At 35.5% G+C, this 24,432-nt stretch overlaps 1 pseudogene; it reads right to left on the bottom strand.

Moving 5' to 3' along the window:
- Nucleotides 1–22,576: 22,576 nt before the first annotated feature.
- Nucleotides 22,577–23,020, bottom strand: LOC119250720 (60S ribosomal protein L23a-like; annotated as a pseudogene).
- Between the last annotated feature and the right edge of the window lie 1,412 nt (nucleotides 23,021–24,432).

Here is a 24,432-nt window from a genome sequence, read left to right as displayed (position 1 = left end):
TCTATAATGTCTATCAATTCACATCTAACCCTTTTATGGAAAATGTTATGTTTTGTTATTAGATTAAATATCACCTTGATTCCATAATTGGGGAACATGTCTTATCCTATCCAAACAAACTTCATTCTAGACTGTATATCTCGTGAATTCTAACTTGATCTCTAAAAAGTTCTTAATTGAAAGTTATGAAAGCAAAAAAAAAAAACGTATGTCTTTAGTTGGTAAAATTTGTTAGGATACATTTAAAAAAAACACGCAAGTGACCCCCCTTGCATATGGATTATTTTTGCTTTATACTGTTGCTCTAGAACCCTAAGCCTGGCCCTGTTAAATCATAACTTTCCTCCTCTCAGCCTCTAAGTCTCTCCTTGACCTGCCACAGGAATGAGGTGACAGTGGTGGCCCAGATGAAAATTATTGTCCAACTAAAAACAAGTAGTAGGAAAACAATGGATAATTTAAACAAAATGTGGGTGTTCGTTAAATAAATTCCAAAACACTGTCAGAATTTTTTCCTTTCCTTATGACTTAGCTGGTTTTCTTCTGTTTCCTTCTCTCCCTTCTCCTACTTCTCTCTTTGGTCTCTTTTTTCTATAATTTATTCTTCTCTCTGCTCCAAACTAAAAAGAATAATCTCATTTCAAATAGTCCATTCTCATGGCATAATTCATTTTTATGAAAAAAAAATGAGTTATTTATTTCTGTCTGATATAGGGTCTTAAAAGTCAATTTTTGTAAGCATTTATGTAGGTAGCTACATTCTTAGTTTTCTAAGACATTTTCATATTTTGAAAACTCAGATAGCTTTTTTTTTAAATATTTATTGAACCAAATCATTATCTCTTTACTTACCAATAATCTTTTTTGTAACACCATTCTTTATTCAAAATATAAAATGATTACATTTAGTATATGTTTGTAACACTAAGTATGTATTTTTTACACTGATACACACATATATGGCGTATATATGCAAAATCATATTCATTTGTATTTTTACTCTTACAAATCTAGTAATGAGCTACCCAAATATATATATATATATATATATATATATATATATATATATATTCCTATTGAATATATGGACATTTTCACAAGTTATCTCATACATTGGTATAATATATAACAAGAAAATAATCAGTTTCTTTTTCAAATGTCTACCAAACACTGAATTTTTTCTTCATTTTTTCTTGTAACCCCTTTAGTTAAATTAATATTGCTGACTGAGAAAAAATCAGAATCAAAATCTTAAAATCATTTTTTACTCTATGAACAGATGCCTCAGGAGATTTTCCACCAAAAAAGGTACATTGGATTAGCACAACCTATCTTCCTACTACATTCTTTAAACAATACTGACAGCCCCAAAATAAGGACAACAATGATTTATTTGTTACTATGTGAATAGAATTTAAAGAGAGGACATATTTTCACCCTACCAGTAGTAGAGAGGCCAAAATAGGCTATTTAGGAAACAACTTCATAGTATTTCAATGAATAATAGGAGGTAAGATGGAATAGTTAAATGTGGCAGGTTCCTATCAATGAAATGGATGCATGCAAAATGAGAAGAGAGGTTTAATATTGAAGAAAACTAGTTTATCAGCTTAGTCAAGCCATCAATCCAGACATAACTCCATGGTAAAGATATTTGACATATGATAGTAATCTTGAGTGCATGCACTATGATCTGGTTTTATTGGAACACAAACATCAATAGAAGACATGTTTATTGATTAGGGCAGCAATGAAGCATTTGCAATCTGACACAAACTCTGCAATCCCTAAAGAATAGGTTTAGCAAAGAATGCACCACCTGCTTCTTTTCACCAAGTGAGATTTAAGGATTTTTTTTTTCCTTTTAACTCTGAGCTGAGAATGTAGGCTTTAGAAAATACCACAGGATTAGAAAACGCAACTTTAAGATGAAGGGTAAAGGGGATGTCACAAATTACAGAACACTAACTCAGGAAAAGTGAATAGAAAATATAATCAATTTTATTTTAAGTCTTCCAATTGTGGGAGGGAGGAAATTGTCAAATATAAATTTGTGTCTTGGGCTACAAAATCTTCCTATTTAAACAATGAGATACTGTCCCACACAGTGAAGATTAGAATTCCCACACAAGAACCTGTGTGCATTTTTACTTCATTATTTTAATAACAAAATACACATTTTAACCAGATTCTGTCACTTAAATGCAAAACAAAGAGAAACCAAGCAAAGGGTCAGATAAAGCCAAATTAACAACAAACCCTAGATCTTACTATAGAAATAAAGATGCCAGAGGGAGGGGGGAAGGAAAGAGGTAAGAACAAAGTGGGCAGGAAGCACAATGGATTATGGGGATTGACTGTGGATGCTTTGGTGGTGGGTGTGGTGTAGTAACACCTGAAAGGGTAGACCCTATACCTCTAAAGCACAATGATATAAACATGTTAAATGAATAAACAAAAATGTTAGGAATAAGCTTCAGGCAAAATAAAATTAAATAAATTACACATTTTAACATATGCAAGGCAAAAATGCATGTAACTATGTCTTATTAAGTATATCTAAATTTTCATTTTTAAAAAGCTGTACTAAATAGAATAACTTTCTTTAAAGCTACAAAAGTTTAGACTATCAACCACAAAAATAACAATTATATAAGTACATGCATATGTGTGTATATATATATATAAAGAAATACAATATTTGTTGAATATTTATTATGTACCAGTTAACTGCTGATTTCTGATTCAATATGTAATGAACTTGGAAGTCATCACTCACTTCCAGACAAGAAAAATGCTAAACAATCTGAAAATCAATAACTCCTCTTAGACACATAAGAGCGTTGAGATCACAGGTCTAACTGCTATCCTGAAAACTGAAAAGACTGATAATGTAGATAGAGATTATCACAACTTATCTCAGGCAGGAACACAAGAGCAGAACCCTGCTACTAGAACCATGATCAGTGGGGAGATTTTAAACAGTAATTGATGAATCACTGGAGCACAGTGAGAGTTAAAATCTCAGAGGTAGCCTATTCTTATAGAAGGAGGTGCACATTCATGACTTTTACCTCCAGTTGTCCAATATCAGGTTCTGACCATGAAGATTTGAGAAAAATTACCTCATTTTTCCAGTAGGGGGAGGGAAAAAGTAACCATTTTGAAGTCCAGAACTGTGCTCTTCAACAAGCCTAACACCAAGGAAACTATTTTACCAGCATGTGCTTGATTGGGGTTTAGAGCAGGGTATCCAACCTGGGAGAGAAACAATCAAATAATACTCACCAAAAAAAAAAAAATGAACCCCAGTCATAGGACTATATGTTGCTTTTTGTCTCTCTCATCTATCATATCAATATATGATATGGGGCTCCTGTATAAGACAAACAACTTCAAATCTCAAACGCTATTTAAAAAGTATCTAGGAAATCCAGAAATCACAGGGGAAGCAAAAACATGAACACTAAATAAAATTTTAGTCTCTGAAACTACAACTACAGAAAAAAAGCACCAACCTAAAATTCTGTATCCAACAAAATTATTCTTGAAAAGTGAAGTCTAGGAAAGTAAAGAAAGCCTAGAAAAACATAAAATGTTACACAAAAGGCCTATTCACCTCAGTTCCTTTTTACCTGAGAGTGATCTCTGTCTTTCAACAAGAAATAATAAGTAAAGACATAAAGCATACTTGTTAGAAGCAAAGCAATAATGAGGCCCAAAACCAGATATAGCAGAGATTTAAAAATAATCACAATGGGAATTTAAAATAACTATTATTAATATGTAAGGACTCCACTGGAAAAAAAAGATGATTTAACTCACATAATTCATTCAAACTTATAATGAAAGCTAAGCTTAGTTTGGAAACACACACACATATTTTGTAGATGAGTAAACTAAAGGTTCATAGAAATTAATGAAATCACATAAATAATAAAAGGATGACTCATGATTTTAACTCATTTATATAAGCTTGCAAATGCTGTACTTTCTGTCACAGGATCATGATGCTTCTCAATTGTGATCCTTAAAAGATCAAAGAGCAAGCTCATAACTAAATAAAATATCAATAAAATCGAAGTATTTACTATTAGCATCAAATTAGTATCTATTATAAATTATATCAATGTAAAACATGCCTCATTGACATTAAATAAAGGATAATAATGGAGACTATATTTGTAAAAATCCAATTCTTCATATTACTAAGCATAATAATCTCAAGCCACTTAAAAGTAAAAATACTCTAAGGATTGAATGAATGTCCTCCAGCATCCCAGAGTGACATCTGAATCTTACCTTTCAACCCAGGTTGATGGTTTATTTATCCCTCAATAAATGTTATCTGTCAAGTACAACAGGCCCTAAACAAGAAGATTCTCTTATGTTTTTATACAAGAGTAGCTCTATTTGTTAGAAAGTCACCTGTATGTTATACTAGGAACTGTCCTCACTAGTTTTAGTAATGATATCCTGATCAAAATTAATACATTTGTCACATGATAGCTTTGAACAAATTTGAAGTATATCTTATTACATTTCTGTAATAAAAACAAATTATGTTTTTCCTTTGTAGGGTAGGGTAAAGGAGAGTCATAACTTGCATTTTTCAAGCTGCTATCCTGAGGAATAGTTTCAGATTGGTGACCTATGCTTGCAGATTATTTTTCTTGAGTCCCACAAAGTTGAAAAATCAATTGTCAAGATTAAAATTCAGAAGATACTACATAACAATACATATATCTCACATTTTGGTAAATATTTGAAGGTCCCAAGGTCAATGGTCCCATGTATATTGGAGTAGTTGGCCTTACCAGGACAAGCAATCCTTCATCATACCTTTCATCACTCGATCACTGTCACTCCTGGGTAGGCCATCTCGGCAGTACTATCTAATTTGTCTGTCTGTCTGTCTCTTTCTCAAACTCCCTCCCTCCCTACCTCTTTCATGCCTCTCTTCCATCTTCCTTTTTCTCTCCCTCCCTCTTTCTCTTCTTTCTATGCTTTTTTTTCATTTCTGGGTCATTTCATTTTATTATGTAAAACACCTGGAAACTCATATAATTAAATTTATTTATAAATCCATCTGTTACTATCCTCACAATACTTTATATACACAACTAAGCACAACCCACACTTTATGACCATCCTCTTTGACCATGATGCTAAATTCTTACCTGAAGATAACAACTGCATTATATATTATAAATAAGCTAAGATTGAAGTCAGGTAAACTTCTCCAGGCTGAAATTCTCGGGGCTGAAATTCTCCCGGCTGAAATTCCATTCTCTATGCAGCTGGAATTCCTGGAAACCACCTGAAAAGTCAGTACTTTCCTACATCTTAAAGGAATACCTGGAGCTCTAGCAAATGGTGAGACTACACACAAACCACGTCTGCAGTGACCCATAACTATATTCTAATAACTTATGTTTTAGTTTATTCTTAAATGAATCAATACTAATGACTGGGGACCTGCCTCTTACCTGTGCTGAAGCTCTTGCTTGGAACCTTGTCGTTCCAGAATATGTGTGTGATCCCTGAAGGCTAGCATTATGACTGATGCTATTACTGACTGTAAACAAACAGCAACTTGCTTGTACCTCAAAATGAAACCCACTGCTTTATTTCCCTGTTATCCAGCATTGCCATTTGTTGTGTCCTACTTGTTGGGTTGACAAAAAAAGAATCATATTACTGAAAAATATAGAAAATTTGTTAAAGCAAGGTAAAAAAAAAATCATTATTCAATACCAGCAACATTTAACTAGTCATTGAGTCAAAATTATCATTCATTTACTTTAATAATAATGATAATAAGCATAGCATAGGGACTATCTTTTATCTTTCCTTACTCACTATCTCTTCCTCCTCTTTTGCATAGCAGCCTTCCAGTTTTATGGTGGGGAACTGGAGATGTCCATTACATGCTGCTATCTAGATCCCCAGAGCTACTCTGGCCATCTGTTCTTTCTGAACCATTATTTTACTTTGTTTATAGATATCCCCTATAAATGTTCAATTGATTTGAAATTCCTTTTTAAAGTGGTTTAATTGCTTTCAACCACAGTACTAAAAACCTATTATAGGACCAAAAGGAAGAAAAGTTCAATCACAAAAGAAAAAGAACACATGAACATTAACTATATTTTGTTCAGTAAAATAGTAAGTTTTCTCCCAAATTATGGTTATAATTTCTAGGCAATTAAAATTCTGCTTTGCAATGCATGTAATGCAGTCAAAATGTGACCCTTAGCTTATACTGTATTAAAAAAAAAAACAGAAGCAAGAAAATATGGCAATTTTTACAAGTATAATGCAGTGGCTCTCCCCATCAGATAATAAAATAAAAGAAAACAAATAAACCCTACTTATTATAGCAAAGAACAAGAATAAATACATAAATGAATAGATGTAAAAGAAATTCTGGTGATAATTTCACATTTGATAAAATTTGAATCTAAAACCATTAAAGAATTATTAAAGGTTATATCATGTGCCATTATATTTTGGACACACACACACACACATTCTCTCTCTCTCTCTCTTTAGGTTGATTAACTGGTTGATATTTAAAGTATGAAATCATAAAATTTAAAAAAAGTTTAGGAGAGTATTTTTATCACTTTAGTGTAGGAAAGGACTAGAGTTGGCAAAAGAACCTTGGACCAAGCATCAAAAGAAAATGACTGATATATATCTGTTTACATAAAAACGAAATAACTACACAACAAAAGTTACCATAAACACAGTTTAAAAATATAGTTGACAAGTTAAAACATATTTTACTTCATTAGTAATCCAGAATTACAATTTTAAAAGCCATTTAATTTGAGAATGATTGAAGAGCACTATGAGAAGAAGACTGCAAACACTGCAGATGGAAATCAGTACATCACTGAAGGGAAATTTGGTAAAAAGAATTATAATTTTTAAAATTATTTTTATATAGGTAACATTAATTTACAACACTGTATGTGATTCAGAGGCTTAGGATCATACCTTCTCAGATGCATGTCAACACACTGCACCAGCAACAAAGCACCATAGCCGTCCACTATAGTCCATTGTGCCTCTCCCCTACGTGTTTTCCTCATTCCCACTCTTATAACCTGAATTCCACCCTCAGAATTCCAGGGGTTGTTATTGGTTTGGTTTTAGTCTTACCCTTTGTTTTGTTTCTCCATATTCCAAATATAAGTGAAACCATTCATCAGCATTTGTCTTTCTTCTGAATTCCATTTTTTCATTATTTCCTCCAGTTCCTTCCATGTTGTCACAAATGGCAAAAGTTCATCTTTTTTTATTTTTTTATATCTAAGTAGTAATCCACTGTGTATACATACCACATTTTTATAATCCACTCCTCTGTCCTAGGACACTAAATTGTTTCCATTACTTGGCTATTGTAAACAGTGCTACAATGACCATAGGAGTTTATATATCCCTTTGAATTGGCGATTTGCATTCTTTGGGTAGATACCTGGGAATAGAAATGCTGTATCATATGTTAGACCTATTTTTAATATTTTGAGGAACCTCCAAACTCTTTTCCATAGACACTTGGCCAGCATACATTCCCACCAGCAGTGTTCAAGGCTACCTTTTTCTCCACACACTTGTCAATACCTGTTTCTTACGGTCTTTTTGATGTGGGCCATTTCTCATAGGTTTGAGGTATTATTTCATTGTGGTTTGGATTCACATTTCCCTGATTAAAAAAAAAGATAAAGAATAATTTCTCATGTGCCTGTTGACCATCTGCTTGTCTTCTTTGGAGAATTGTTTATTTAGCTCTTGCTCTTCTGCCCACTTTTTCGTTGGGTTCTTTTCTTTTTTCTTGAATATTATGATTTCTTTATATCTTGGATATCAGTCCTTTGTTAAATGTATGGTGTGCAAATATTTTCTGCTATTCAGTTAGGTGTCTTTGATTTATTGATAGTTTTGTTCAGTGTGCTGAAGCTCTTTACTTTGATGTGGTCCCATTTATTTATATTGGCTTTTGTTTCTCTTGCATTGGTGAAGGTTCACAAAGATATCACTGAAACCAACATTGTAGAATGTTTTGCCTATGGTTTATTCAATCTTTCAATCTTGTATTTTTTTATGGCTTCAGGTTTTACATCCAAATATTTAAATCTGGCCTCCCCTAGCGGCGCAGGCAGTTGAGCGCAGAGCTGTGAAGCTGTCTGCAGCCTCTGCAATGCCAATTTGATCCCAGCCGGCCGGTGAGGGACCCACATAGCCCGGCAGACCTCTCCTGAGTCTCCCGCTGCTCCCCTCAGCTGTGTATTTCGTCAGTCTGCCTGTTCTGTTCCCCGCTCTGTCTCTGGTGAATTCTCTCACCCTCCCGTGCATCTGGCCTGTACCCTGTTCTTGTATAAATAAATAAATAACTCTTAAAAAAATTAAAAAAATTAATCCATTTTAGGTTATATTTTTTGTAAAGTACAAGATGGTGATCTAATCATTCTTTCCCTGTGGTTGCCCAGTTTTCCCAGAAGACTCTCCTTTCTCCTTTATTGTAGATAAACTGTCCATTGACGTGTGTGTTCACTTCTGATATCTGATATCTATTCCATTGTTCTATGTGTCTGGGTTTGTTCCAGTGTCATACTCTTTTGATTACCATAAGTTTGTAGTATAGGTTGAAGTCTGGCAGTGTGATACTATCACTCTTTATCTTATTTGTCAGAATTACTGTCTTTTATGGGGTTTTGTTTTTCATTGAAGAATGCCATTAGTGCCTTCATAGAGATTTCATTGAGTCTATATATTGCTTTGGGTAAGATGGCTATTTTATCAATGCTGATTTTCCAGTCCATTAGCATGGAATAGCTTTCCTTCTTTTGTTTCTTTTTCTCTTTCTTTTAATGATGTCCTATATAACTTTTATTGCATAGATCCTTCACATTCTTTGTTAAGTTTACTCCTAGTTAAGTTTACTCCTGTGGGGAGGGAACACAATGGACTATGTTGGACTATGGATTCCTTAAGACAGTTGTTATGTAGTAACAAACACCTGAAAGGACTGATCCTATAAATCTAAATCATATACAGTGTGTAAACGAAAGTTACCTTGACTCTTAAAAAACTAGAGTTTGTCTTTCTTCATATGTTTTTGTACAGCTTGAATTTTTCACAAAGATTAAGTATATTTTTCCTAATGGTAATACATTAATGTCAGTTCAATTTTGAAAGAAAATTTGCATCCAAAAAAAAAATAAGTTATAGATACACGTGGACTCAATAATTTCACTTTTCATAGTTGATCCAAAGAAAAATAATCCAAAATAAGAAGAATTTTATGCAGAAGAATTCAAAATTAGGACAATCTATGAAGCTATTTTATTGGGCATAATTTATAGTAAGAAAACATTAAAACTAACTTTGCCAATAATAAAAGAACATACCATTGATTTAATATTGGTATATTGTGAAGCCAATAAAATATGATTATTAAGCTTTGTAGGAACTTGAAACAACATGTTTGGCATAAATAATAAATGAAAAACTTAAGTGTGTAAATATTACAACTCAGCGCACATGTATGTATGATATATTTAAACAGGTTTTATTAAGGTTATTTGGATCCCTGTGGTGTGTATGTATGTGTAATTTTTAAACCATTACCAATATTATTTAAATTAATTTAATGAAAATGCCTTTTAAAATGCTTTATTTCTTTCCATTAAGTCTTTTTTTTAAAAAAGATTGATTGATTTATACAAGCACTGGGTACAGTCAGAAGCGCGAGAGAATTCACCAGAGCCAGGGCGGGCAGGAACGGCCGGCGGCAGGAGGGGTCCGCGCGTCATGTGGGGCCCTGGCCTGGTGGCCAGGGATCGAGCCGTCGCTGCAGAGGCTGCGGGCTGCTTTGGCAACCCAGCGCTCAACTGCTGCGCTCAACTGCTGCGCCACCAGGGGAGGCCCCCTTTCCTGTAAGTCTTTCTGACTAGTCAGTGGCCTTTTGAGAAGCAAGATTACATGGCTTAACATCTGATCTTTACTACCTCTTCATGCCATTTATTACAGATTGTGATCATTTGTTTATTTGAATATTTATTGGTTTACAATCCTCATAAAATTAATTATGTTCATTAGGTGTATTTTTTTCCATTTAACCACCAAATTCTAAGCAATGTGAAGGCAGCCTTCATGCCTATTTATTTATGCTCTCTTTTAGTAAAGTTATTGAAATGTTTATACATTTATACCTAGCTGGTATTAATATCCTAGAAAAAAATTCTTATACAGGAGAAATGTATATGTCAAAAAGAGAGAGGGCACAGTAAATGGGATCATGGAGAACAACGTACAACACTTACAGAGTCCTTCTAAGGTACTAGGCTTCATTGTAAGCACGTTATGTGGATTAATTCTTTAATCATCAAAACAACCCTATGAAGAAAGTACTTTTGGCAAACTGTATTTTCCAGGCGAAATAAAAAGGTGAATTATAAAGACTTAACGGGCTATGTAAATCCTGGTGTGAGCCCAAGCAATCTGGAATATCCTGACTTAGAATCTGCCGTCTTTACCATCAATGTTATCTAATGTGGCTCTTTGATAGCATTCTTAAACAGTATTTCAACTAATATTATGTGATATATACATTGAATAACTTATTTGAAGGAAAGTCATGAAAAAAGTCATATGTATCACATAATGTTGAAATATCTCTCTCTCTCTCTCTCTCTCTATATATATATATATATATATATATAAATATGTATGAGAGGGAACCCATTATAATCTATCTAAACTCTAATTTTGGTGTAATTAATAAAGTGTTCTCTCTGAAAAACTGTCAGATACGATTTTCCCCCTCAATTCCAAAGTTTCATTTAAAATTAAGAAATGAAACTGCATATATTTAACTTACACAAAATCTAGGCTATTCAGTAAGTTTATCAGTCTTCACTGATTCATTGAGACAAAGTAAGACTATATGGTTGGTAAACTTTATTTTCAAAAATCATCTTAATGGATTACTGGCAGTGGAAAATGAATTTCCAATACACAGAGAGGAAGAGTCACTACTTCAGTCTTTAAAGTAGTGAAAGATTTTGGTCAAAATCCTTTTGGTTAAAAACTTTTGTAAGTCATTTGCAAAGCAGCACTGAAAGTATTTTCAGGACACAAATTGATACTTTTTAGCAGGTAGGTTTCTCAACATGTTAAAAATGTGTTCATGTTTTCTTCCTATGCTCTTTCTAAGTTGTAAACTTTGTAAAGGTTAAACTTCTCGCTTAACTGTCAGTGTAGTACAAAGTGAAGTTAATAAGCTATTTAAATTATAAAAGTAATTAAATTGTATACTTTAGAAAAAAATGATTTACAAATATATTTATAAGTTTCTAGGTACTTTTTTACCACTTCAAAATGGTGTGAGGCTTTTGTATGGTTACAGCTGGAATATCTAGTCTGTTATTTTATTATTTTGTTTTTTTCCTTGTTTTTTACCATATTATATATGCCTCTCCATTTCCCTCAGGCTAAATATCAAGATTCCTTCCCTTCATCCCAAAGAGGGCCCTTAGTCAGTAAAGCCACTCTGTCCACTTGGGGTATAGTCAGGGAACTTAACTCACATTCAGAAATTTTAATTAGACTATGTTTAAACTATAGGAGAATATGAGAAGTCAGTTTATCATATTGATACTAAAAAAAAATCTCAATATAGCTATTTAAAGCATGTTTTGGTCTTTAAATTTAAATTTTGTTTTTTAAGTTAAATTAAATTTAATTTTTGGTCTTTAAATTCCTGTCTCCATCCTCTCAAATAAAGTCCAGTTAGATTCACAGTAGGAACCATCATGTAATATAAAACATACATGAACTTTGGAAACAGAACTAGGTCTCCATTCTTGTTTTGGCATTTTGTTTGTGGATTTACCATTGAATTACTATTTTCTCTAAACATCAGTTTCCATGTCTGACAAGTGACCACAGTGATGATAATAAAAAATGAAAACACCTCTTGAATTGTTATGAGACTTAATATACAACCTATGACATTTGGTAAACTCTCCATGTGTTGTATTTAGTGTATTTTTCTTATTTCTATTGCCATTAAGTTCAACTCCTCTTTGGACAACTAATTTTCAGTCTTAAGTTATCTTCTTTAGTGGTACCTATATGATATGATTTATAAATCCTTTGCCTCTCTGTCCTGACAGGAGTGGCCAAATTATATGTAAACCAAATGTTCTAAGAAGTTCAAAATAATATGGTATTTGTTTGGGAATTAGCTGTATCTTATGGACTAATTTGGATTCTTGATGTTTAGTTTCCTCTTTCATTCTACTTTCAACCAAGATGATAACTGGAAAGAGATAGAAGAAATGTTTACAGTTTCGTTTATCCTCTCGCGTTCTTCATTAACTTTCTGTGGGTACTGTTCTTTTAAAAGGCCAAGGTTCATGGTTCTGTTTTTTAATTGCAATCCGCTCTTTCCTACTTCTTCCAAGAGCATCAGCTTTATCATTGCTTGTGAGATTTACAGCGCTTCCTCCATCACCAGCTTGCTAATAGGCAGTTGTTGAACTCCCTGGAGTCTACACTAGGAAATATGAGCGGTATGTAATTGCTACAGCTGGAGTCGCATTCCACTTCAGAAGCTTCTTAACAGCATTCTCAGATGTGTGAATATCCATTAGTGACCCAAGGAGATTACTCCCTGGCACTGAGTTTACCTTTATGAGGGGCCTGGATGAAGAGACTTTTCTCTCATAGGCAGAAGGTAAGGGCAGGCAAGGGACTCAGAGCCTGGCAAATTAAAAAAAAAAAAAAAAAAGTGTGGGAAAAGACACTGCTTTTAAAAGCGAGGTATTCAAAAAGAAAATTATATAAAATTTGGCCTTGGGGGTATACAAGTTTAATATTTATATTGAGTAACTAGTTAACATATTTATCAAAATATCCAAGGGCAATAAGGCTAAAGTAACATGACTTGATCTTCCTGTGTCTGTTTATGTGGATAGTAATTGACAGTAAGCAACACTGAACTTTCACTTCCTGTTCACTGTATCTAGGACAGACAATACTGGGAGGATGACTCAGTTGCTCCAGCAGCAACTGCCCTTTGAGGAAAAAGCTTCCTGATTTCACCATGTCTCTGTTTAAATATTTCTACTCTTCCTGCCTACTCGCAACAGCTCTTTAGCTTCTCTTTTTGCAACAACTCCACTAACAACTGACTGTCCTCTAGACATGATAGCAGTCAGAAAAGCCTCCACTTCACAATTTTCAGATTAAGAGGAAAAATTTTTGCATGAATGTACTGATTTGACAGAAAGGGTTCATGAGATTTCCTGCCTAAGCCATGTCTGCATTACTACATGCACACAATCAGTGTGAAATGTTGCCATGTGTTCAAGAAATATGTATGGTGAGAAGATAAAAAAGAGAAAATCTTAGGGATAAATTTATGATTTAAACCCATGCTATCAATTAAATGAGCAAAGAATTCAAATCTAAATCTGGAAACTATCTGACTACATTGTATAGTCTTTCACAACTCCTAGTAGAAATTTTTACCTCTAGCAATAAATATAGTATTTAATACTAATGTAACAAATACAAGATTCAATAACATGTTATTTGAAATTATCAGTTCTGAGTGATATATGAATAAATAAATATAAAAATTATTTAATTAAAATTAGAAATTTCCTAGGTTCAGAGTAATAGCTTATATGTTTCGTGAACAGATGGTTATTCAGATTTCATCCATTTTAGCATGTTTCACAACCCTAGCTGCACATTAGAATCACCTAGAGAGCTTTAACAAAAATGTTACCTGAGCCCCACCTCCAGAAATGTTGATTTAATTTGTCTGTGGTGAACCTAGGAATGGGTATTTATTAAAAGATCCCCAGGTAACTTTAATATGCAACCAGGGTTAAGAGAACCACTACATTGCTGTCTTGTAGGTCAGCTCTTGGTATGACTTGAAGGCTATAGAAATGAATATCTCACTGCTTTATTAGGAGAAGAGAAGTATATGGGGAGGAGCAGAGAGAGTGAAAGGGGGAAAGAGAGGAAGAAAGATTGATATTCTGATTAGTCTACATTAAGAATACATTTATTCAACAATCAGACAACTTGAAAATATATAGTGAGTTCTTATGGAGTATTACCTAATCTGTTAGGTATTGATGCTATAATTGTGAATATAAACAGACTTTTGTGAAGTTTATAGTTTATTGAGGGAAAGCAGATAGTAATCAGATGAAACAGAAATGCCTATGAAATTATAACTCTGGCAAAAGCCACTAAACAAAAAGCATATAGTGGTAGAGGAAAGGGCTTCTTCAGTACTCCTTGAGAGTCACGGGTCTCTCAGTAAGGTTCTATTTGCTTGGAGAGCCGAAGTACAAGCAAAGATGAGGGAGTGAAATGATGTAAGGCAAAGGGAACTAGAAATGCAAAGAGCCTGAATCTCCAGGCACTATCTATTGAAAGAAAGCCGTCAGACCATCATATAGAAATCAAGAGGAAAATTAGCTTGATATGTGCTGGAAAATTAGGCAAAAGTCGGTTCATGCTTATTGGACATGTAAAGTTGCTATGAGAGATACATTAAAATTTTTGATTGCCACAAAGGCAGAGGAAGTCAATGAGGGATTTTAATAAGTGAGGTGTTATCAGCCTCATATTTGTAATGACCATTGAATGAGGAGAATGGATTGGAGGAAGGTAAGAACAGAAAAGGGATACTCACAAACAATTAGTCCAGGTAAGATAAAAGTTTGGCTTAAGAGATATCAAATCAAATGGAGAGAGTAAAATGCTTGTTTATCAGCTAACAGCAGTTGGGTACATTTCTCTGCCTACCTCCATGCACACAAATAAAGAAGTTTTTTTGCAAATAGCTATTTTATATATGAATGAAGTAATTTTTTCAGTAAATATGAGTGAGAACCTTTTTTATGGCTCAAAGATCTACTAAATTAGAGGATTTAGAAAACTGTATAGTTGGTGAGTCATATTTATACATTGATAATATGGCAAGACATAAAGCAAATTCTGTATAAAGTTATATCAGCTTAATGAAAATAGACTAACTATTGACTTTATGACAAACTTACCATGACTATTAAAAAACATGAATACATTTCCAAACTTTTTTTTTTTTTTTTTTTTTTTTTTTTTTTTTTAAATTTTATTTTATATTCCCCATACAATTGCAAACGCCCCATTCTGACCCCAATCCTTCCCCTCCCGCCCCCCACCCCCCAAAAAGTGTCTCTGGTTCATAGTTTTTTTGTTGATTTTGATTTTCACTTTCTTATATTCATTTTCCTGGTCCCTTATTTAAGTTTTCTAGATTCCTGCTATGAGTGAGACCATCCGGTATTTTCTTTTTCTTTTTGGCTTATTTCGCTGAGCATGATCCCTTCCAGTGCCATCCATGTTGCTGCAAATTGCATGTGTTTATCTTTTTTGAATGCTGAGTAATATTCCATGGTATATATGTACCACATCTTCTTGATCCAGTCATCTATTTTTGGGCATTTGGGTTTGTTTCCAAAAGCTTAGCTATTGTAAACAGTGCTGCTATAAACATAGGAGTGCAGGTGCTCTTTGGAAATGATGTTTCTGTGTCCTTTGGGTAAATACCTAGGAGTGGAATTGCTGGATCATATGGAAGCTCTATGTTTAGTAGGTCCAGAAATCTCCACACAGCTCTCCATAGTGGTTGGACCAGTTTGCACTCCCACCAACAGTGCACAAGAGTTCCTTTTTCTCCACATCCTTGCCAACATTTGTTGTTGCTAGTTTTTTTAATATGTGCCATTCTCACTGGTGTGAGATGGTATCTCATGGTAGTTTGATTTGCATTTCCCTGATTACAAGTGATGTTGAACATTTTTTCATATGTCTGTTGGCCATTTTCATTTCCTCTTCAGAGAAGTTTCTTTTTAGCTCTTCTGCCCATTTTTTGACTGGATTATTTTCTTTGTTGTTGCTGAGTCTCATCAGCTCTTTGCAGATTTTTGTGATCAGTCCTTTATCATTAGTGTTGGGTGCAAAAATGTTCTCCCAGTTGGTGGGGTTTCTCTTTGTTTTTGTTATTGTCTCTTTTGCTGTGCAGAAGCTCTTAATTTGATGTAGTCCCAGCTGTTTATCTTTCTCTTCACTATCACTGCTTTGGGTGATGTGTCTGTAAAGATGTCTTTGATGTGCAAATCCCGTAGTGTTTCGCCTATATTTCCTTCTATGTATTTTATGGTTTCAGGTCTTATGTCTAGTTCTTTAATCCATTTTGAGTTGATTTTTGTGTATGGTGTGAGGTAGTGGTCAAGCTTCATTCTTTTGCATGTAGCGACCCAGTTTTCCCAGCACCATTTATTGAACAAACTTTCTTTGCTCCAATGCATAGTCTTTGCTCCTTTGTCAAAGATTAGTTGACCATAAATCTGTGGGTTTATTTCTGGATTTTCTATTCGATTCCATTGGTCTGTATGTCTGTTCTTGTTCCAATACCATGCAGTTTTGATGATTATGGCTTTGTAGTATAGTTTGAAGTCTGGGAGTGTGATGCCTCCATTTCCTTCTTTTTTTTTCAGTAGAGCTTTGGCTATTCGGGGTTTTTGGTGATTCCATATGAATTTCATCAATAATTGTTCTATTTCTTTGAAGAATGCCATTGAGATTTTGATTGGAATAGCATTGAATCTGTATATTGCTTTTGGAAGGATGGCCATTTTAATAATGTTTATTCTTCCAATCCATGAGCAGGGGATGTCTTTCCATTTATTTGTGTCTTCTTCTATTTCTTTTAACAGTGTTTTATAGTTTTCTTTGTATAGGTCCTTTACCTCTTTTGTTAGATTTATTCCCAAATATTTGATTTTTTTTGTTTCAATAATAAAAGGGGTGGTTTTTTTGATTTCTTCTTCTTCAGATTTATTGTTTGTGTATAGGAAGGCTACTGACTTTTGCGTGTTGATTTTGTATCCTGCCACTTTACTGAATTGATTGATGAGTTGAATTAGTTTTCTGTGGAGATTTTGGGGTTCTCTATGTATATTATCATATCATCTGCAAATAGTGATAGTTTGACTTCTTCTTTTCCTATTTGGATTCCTTGGATGTCTTTCTCTTGTCTTATTGCTCTGGCTAGGACTTCCAGTATTATATTGAAAAGCAGTGGTGAGAGTGGACATCCTTGTCTTGTTCCAGATCTTAATGGAATTGCTTTCAGCTTTTCACCATTGAGAATGATACTGGCTGTTGGCTTGTCATAGATGGCCTTTATGATGTTGAGGTATGTTCCTTGTATCCCAAGAATTTCAAGGGCTTTTATCATGAATGGGTGTTGCACTTTGTCGAAAGCTTTCTCAGCATCTATTGATATTATCATATGGTTTTTATATTTCTTTTTGTTGATGTGTTGGATAACGTTGATTGATTTTCGGATGTTAAACCATCCTTGTGCCCCTGGAATGAATCCAACTTGGTCGTGGTGAATTATCTTATGGATACATTGTTGGATTCTGATAGCTAAAATTTATTGAGGATTTTTGCATCAGTGTTCATTAGGGAGATTGGCCTATAGTTTTCCTTTTGTGTTGTCCTTATTCGGTTTTGGTATTAGTGTAATGTTGGCTTCATAGAACGTGTTTGGTATTGTCCCTTCCTTCTCAATTTTTTGGAAGAGTTTGTGAAGGATAGGCACTAATTCGTCTCTGAATGTTTGGTAGAATTCATTTGTAAATCCATCAGGTCCTGGGCTTTTGTTTTTGGGGAGGTTTTAATTACCATTTCAATTTCGCTGCTTGTAATTGGTCTGTTTAGGTGTTCTATTTCTTCTTTATCTAGCTTTGGGTGATTGTAGAGTTGTAGGAATTTGTCCATCTCCTCTAGATTGTTGAACTTGTTTCCATATAACTGTTCATAGTAGTTACTGATTATTCTTTTGATTTCTGCTGTGTCCGTTGTGATTTCTCCTCTTTCATTTATGATTCTGTGTATTTGTGCTTTCTCCCTTTTTTCCTTTGTGAGCCTGGCTAGGGGTTTGTCTATTTTATTTATTTTTTCAAAGAACCAGCTCTTGGTTTCATTGATCTTTTGGATTGTTTTTTAGTTTCAATTTCATTTATTTCTGCTTTGGTTTTTATTATTCTTTTCTTCTACTGGTTCTGGGGTTTTTTTGTTGTTCTTTTTCTAGATCTTTGAGCTTCGAGATTAGGTTGTTTCTTTGAGTTCTTTCTTGTTTTTTGATGTGAGCTTCTATTGCTATATATTTTCCTCTTATTACTGCTTTTGCTGCATCCCATACATTTAGGATATTGGTGTCCTCCTTGTCATTCAATTCAAAGAATTTTTTAATTTCTTCTTTGATCTCTTCGTTAGTCCAGTGGTCTTCCAGTAGTGTGGCTTTTAATCTCCATGAGGTAGGATAGTTCCTTGCCTTCTTTTATGATTTATTTCTAGTTTGATGCCTTCGTGGTCAGAAAAGATGGTTGGTATGATTTCAATCTTGGTGTATCTGTTGATGTTTGTCTTGTGCCCCAGTATGTGATCGATCCTGGAGAATGATCCGTGTGCGCTTGAGAAAAATGTGTACTCCGTTTTTTTTGGGTTTAGTGTTCTATAGATGTCTGTTAAGCCCAAATGCTCTAGGTCCTTATTTAGAGCTTTAGTTTCTTTACTTATTTTTTGTCTTGTTGATCTATCCATTGTTGATAGTGGTGTGTTGAAGTCTCCCACTACATATGTGTTTTCTCTGATGTCTGTTTTCAGAGAGGACAACAGTTGTCTGATATATTTTGGTGCTCTTTCGTTTGGTGAGTATATGTTAATGAGTGTTATTTCTTCTTGAAGTATTGTCCCCTTAATCATAATGTAGTGACCATTGGGGTCTCTTTTTATTTTTTTGAGTTTGAAGTCTGTTTTATCTGATATAAGTATAGCTGTTCCTGCTTTCTTTTTTGGCCCATTTGCTTGTAGGATTGTTTTCCATCCTTTGACTTTGAGCCTATTTTTATCTTTTGTAGCTAAATGTGTTTCCTGGAGACAGCAAAAGGTTGGGTTTTGTTTCTTAATCCAGGCTGCAACTCTGTGTCTTTTTATTGAAGAGTTTAGTCCATTTACATTTAGAGTTAATATTGATATGTTAGCATCTGTATTTGCCATTATGTTTGTCTTTCCTTTGATTTTATTTATTTATTCTTTTAATAACTTTTTTTTTTTTTGGTCTTCTTTCGTTGTTATTCGTCCCTCTGAGGTTCTGGCTTTAGGATTCCTTGTAGTATTTTTTGGAGTGGGGGTTTAGTCGCAATGAAATTCCGGAGTTTCTCTTTGTCTGGGAAGGTCCATATTCTTTCTTCATGGAGGAAAGAGAGCTTTGCGGGATAGAGTATTCTTGGTTGGCATCTGTTTTCTTGGAGTCTGTTGACTATGTCCCTCCACTCTCTCCTTGCCCGTAGTGTTTCTTCAGAGAAGTCTGATGTCAGCCTGATTGGTTTTCCTTTGAATGTTATCTGTTTCTTCCCTCTTGTCAGCTTCATTATTTTTTCCTTGTCCTGGATTCTTGGGAGCTTTACTATTATGTGTCTTGCTGTGTTTTTCCTTTCGTCGTGGAAGTTTGGTGTTCTTCTTGCTTCTTGTATATCAATTTTCAGCTCCTTCTTCTCATTTGGGAAGTTCTCTTCAATTATATCCATGAATATTTTCTCTGTTCCTACATCTCTCTCCTCTCCTTCTGGAATTCCTATAACTCTTATATTTCCTTTCCTCATGGAGTCAGATAGTTCCCGAAGTCTTTCTTCATTCTTTTTCCTTCGTACTTCTCTTTCCTTTTCTGTTTTGGTTCTTTTTATTTCTGTGTCTTCAAGATTACTTATTCGTTCTTCCATTTCATCTATTCTGCTTTCATTGCTTTTCCCAGAGTTCTTTAGTTCCTCCATTAATTCTTTGATCTCCTGCATTTCTCTTACTTCCCTCTTTAGGGACTCAATTTCCTTCTTCTGATCTATCACTTTTTTAATCATGGCAATTTTAAATTCTCTTTCTGGAAGGCTCAGAAGTTCTTCCAAGTTGCTGTCGTTGCAATCTGGGGAGTGGTTTTCTTTTTGTGGTGTGTCACTTTCCTGAGGAGTTTTTAGGTTGCGTGTGGTTCTTCTACTCCCTACTGTCTGTTTTCTAATTTGTCGTATGCGTTGGGACACTGTGTTGCTCGGACTGACTGACATCTTGGGTGAACTTCTCCGCTCCCCTCTGGCTCTTCCAGGAGCCATCTCTGTCTTCTGGGGGAGCTTTCTGCTGGTTTTAGGCAGTTTTTACTGAAGAAATGTCCCTGTTCTCAAATGGCGAAGCGGGATGCAGTCCCTGCGCCTCCGGTTTCAGGCACACTCTTCTGCGCACCCGGTCTGCCCCGGACGTGGGTGCCTGCTCCCTCTGTGGGCTCAGACTGCTGGTCGGAAGGGGCCTGGCGTGGAATAACTTCCCGGCTGGCCACTGGGTCCTCCAGAAACCTTCTGCCCTTTTCAAGCAGACTTAAGAAATGTCCTGTTTTATAGGGTGTTAGTGACTTTTTTTTTTCCTGGTCGCTAGGTGGCGCCAGAGATCTCTCCTATTGTCCTTGGGGGCTGTTTTTCGCCTCCCCCCACCCCGTGGGACAGAGAACAGAGCGGGAATGGTAGGGTACACCTCAACAGCTTTGGGGTGCTGTGTCTGCCTTGTGCCCCACCGTCGTGGAGAAACCACGCCCCGAATTTTCGTGCCCCGGGTCTCAGTTCAAAGCCCTCAGGTCCAGGACGCGGGCTGTAGCCCAGTTCAGTGGCGCGGGAATGGCGCCTTTTGCACCCGGCTCCAGTGCCTGGGCGCCTGGTTCCTGCTTACTCAGGGAGGGACCTTCACCTCAGTGAGGACCTCCGTGCGTCTCCCCGCAAGCCTAGGTCGTCTCCCCGCAAGCCTAGGTCGCAGGCGCGGGGACCTGGGCAGCCGCGATCCCGGTCTGCACTTGCTTTTCAAGCGCGCCAGGCGCGCCGCGTTTCCCGCGCAGGCTTACCGGCAGCCCGGGCTGTGTGCGCGTCTCCCGGGGTCTTTGTTCTTCTCTAATGGCGCCCGGAGCCGTTCGCTCACCGCTGCGGCGGATCCTGCAGGGTTCGCCTCAGCTCCCGTTCACGGGGTGTGGTGGCTGCAATAGTTCCTTTCCGCTCACAGTCCCGCTTGCTGCGTCGTTTGTTCTTGTGGGCCGTTTTGGTTTGTTGTTTCCTCCTCTCTGCCGGTCGGAGAGTGCCGCCTCTGTGGGCGGGGGAGGGGAGCAGGGTTCTGCGCTTCCCTCCCTTCTAGTCCTCTTTTATGGCCACTTTCTTCTTCGGGCAGTTCGCTGGCGTCACCCGTTTATCTTCCGTGTCCCAGTTCTCACTGGGACCTGCCGCTTTTCCTCCCTATTCACTTTTTTTAATGGGAGATCTTACTCGCAGCGTCTCCTCGCCGCCATGTTGCTCCGCCCCCCCATTTCCAAACTTTTGCAAGTTTATCCTTGAGGAAAATCTTCTAAGCAACAGATAGCCTCTATGGGAATCAAAGGGAAAGTGTATGGATAACATTGAACCACATTTAACCTAACCAAATCCCACATAATTCATCGAAGGCAGTTTTCAAATACCACAAAATGAGTAAATATATCTCAAGATAAAAAATGTCTAAATTAGTTCCATTTAGACCTAATTTTGGTGCTTTCCCTATTGGTTGGGTTGCTATTTTGTTTATCAGAATAAGATTGTTCCTGATGTTGGTAAACATCAGGTGTTTACCTGTGGCAAAGGTGAATGTGGGACTCCTAAGGAATATTTATGATAAGAGGGTATATTACTCCAAAGTCACCTTTTAAAGTGGCTTTGATAATTGATGTGTTTTAATTAGACATATTCTTACAAATATCCTAAGGAAGCCAAAAAGTTTGTTTTATCTTCTACAAATGCATGACTTTCCAACAACCAGATACTGGTAATTAAATATAGATCCAGTGTAAACATGAGAAGCCATAAATCATAGTATCTTTTTTAAACTAGCTTAGTGCACTGTGTATGCAATTCATAAAATCTGGAGCATGTTAAGCTTACTCAAAACAAAACAAACAAAACCTCCATTGCTCTCACGCTTTCTTCTCCTCCTGCTCCTCTTTCTTCTTCCTTTTATTATTATTTTTGCATTAGTTTGTAAATGCATAGTTATTGAGAAAAGAAATGGACACACTCCTAACTCATGAAAGATAAAATACTTTTAAAACCATTTGTTTAACCTTCGAAAACTTGTTCTGACCTATCATCTAATCCCGATAATCAGACTACTGAAAAGGTAGTCATTTCTGTGAAACTGAAAAGGGTCAATAAATAATATTATATTTTATAAATAGAAGTATAAATCATGTCCTTTTTGTCAATACCCAGGTATGGAATTCATGGCATTTAATGTGATTTAATATAAGTGATTATTTGCATGCAGATTGATTTATTTATAAAGATTATGTCAAGAAACTTTAGAAGATTATCATTTATATTTTTATGGTGAAAATATATATATTTAAAATTTGCCAACTGGACTCCGTTTATAGGATCCCTATTTTGTTAGCAAACATCTAAAGCATCATGGTCAGGAGCCAGTCGAACATACACCTTCTTATTTCCATCAGGCCTTGTCATGGCGCTGACTTTGGCCAATTCAAAGGCGTAGAAGTGTCTTCACAGCCTGTGTGGTCAGGTATTTTGACCTTGACATCCACAGTGAACGCAAGTGTGTTGTCTTCTTTCATGGCTGACTTGGTGGTCGGGGGAACTTGATGATGGCATAGTGGTCAAGCTTGTTTCTCCTGCGAAGCTCTTCCAAGGATATTCAGTCTCAGTGTCTTGGGCCTCCGGGAGTTGGTTGATATGCAGATCTTTTTCTTGTGCCTATGGATGTCTTTCAGCGCTGCTACTTTGGCCTTCAAATCCTTCACTTTGGCTTTCACTTTGGAAAGGGCAGGTGCTTCCTTCTTTACTTTTGGTGCCATATTCATGAAAAACATTTAACAACCTTAGATATTTTCCTCTGCTTTTAATTAATGCTAATGATTTATGAAATGAAATCAAATGTGTCCAGATTAGTTCTCCAGAAAAAAGTGCTTGTGGTTTTATAGTATAGGGATCCATTTTCATTTTTTAAACTTATGAAAGTCCCTGCTTAATTCACAAAGAATTATTATAGGATGTTACTCACCATTAGTGATAACCCTTGACTTCTGTCATGCTGTCAAGTATGAGACTGAAAACCAAGTAGCTTTAGATTGTGATATGATCACATGCTCTTGTCAGCTGGATTTAGACAGTATTAGTTTTACATTACATTACATTCATCATGATGACATGAATACCGATGATGCAGTATAGGAACAAGACACCTGACCCAAACTTCTGAACTTAGACTCATTCTACTTCTCATGGATACTTCTTGATCTGTGCTCTGAATAACAGAACAACTCTTTCAGTTTTCCTGACAGACTAATCAAAACTAAGCGTACTCTAAATCCATCAGATGTCTCAAATTATAATCCAACTTTTTGTATTTTGTTTTGTGAGACAAAATGTTTTGTATTTTATCAAACCATGTGCTATTTTTTTCAGTTTTTGTGCGTACATTTCTGAAATGTATTCATCTTTTTAACTGCCTCTGAAATCAAAGATTGCCCTTACAAAAGAAGGAAGAATTGACGAAGAAAAAAAAAATGTATGCTGTATTTCCCATATGCATATTTTAAAGGAAAGGGGCTACAGATGTCTTTATTAGCCATATTAGAGATAAACCACCAAAATTTTAGAGGACTAAGTTGAGAAATGTTTTTTTTCCCCTAGTAAAAGAAGACAACACATGTACAACAATGTAAAAACTTTATGCTCTTTTTATGAACTCTACGAAGATCTAGCAAATAGAACATACTTTCTCACCTGTATTCCTTTGTGCACCTCAATACACACATGCACACACAGAAACGCCCACACACGCGCACACACTACTGAGACTTTCTCAGCACATTGATCCTTCTCTACGTTTTATACTAGTGACATTTAGATCCACGTATTTTTCAAAAAAAATTGTTATCACCAATGTGAGACAAAATATGTTTTTAAATTTGATGTATCTTTCAATACGGGATGAGAATTTTTTTCATATTTAAGAATAATATTTTAGGAAGTTATGCCATGAATTTGAATAGAGGTACCATAAGGACTGTGTAAGCCTATAATCACTACATTACACGAGCTGAACATTACACAGAATGTTCTAAGGCATGTATCGAGTTAACCTCACTATTCCACCTTAGGTCAAAAAGGATTATTGCAATTTTGCAAAAATGATTAGCATAAGTATTTGGTTTTGGCTTGTAAATCAGTGACAGAGGAATATATTCAATAGATATTAAAGTAT

The sequence above is a fragment of the Talpa occidentalis genome, unplaced genomic scaffold, assembly GCF_014898055.3.
Source record: "Talpa occidentalis isolate TD23 unplaced genomic scaffold, MPIMG_talOcc4v2.1, whole genome shotgun sequence".
Lineage (NCBI taxonomy): Eukaryota > Metazoa > Chordata > Mammalia > Eulipotyphla > Talpidae > Talpa > Talpa occidentalis.
This window is presented reverse-complemented; position numbering and strand designations above follow the sequence as displayed.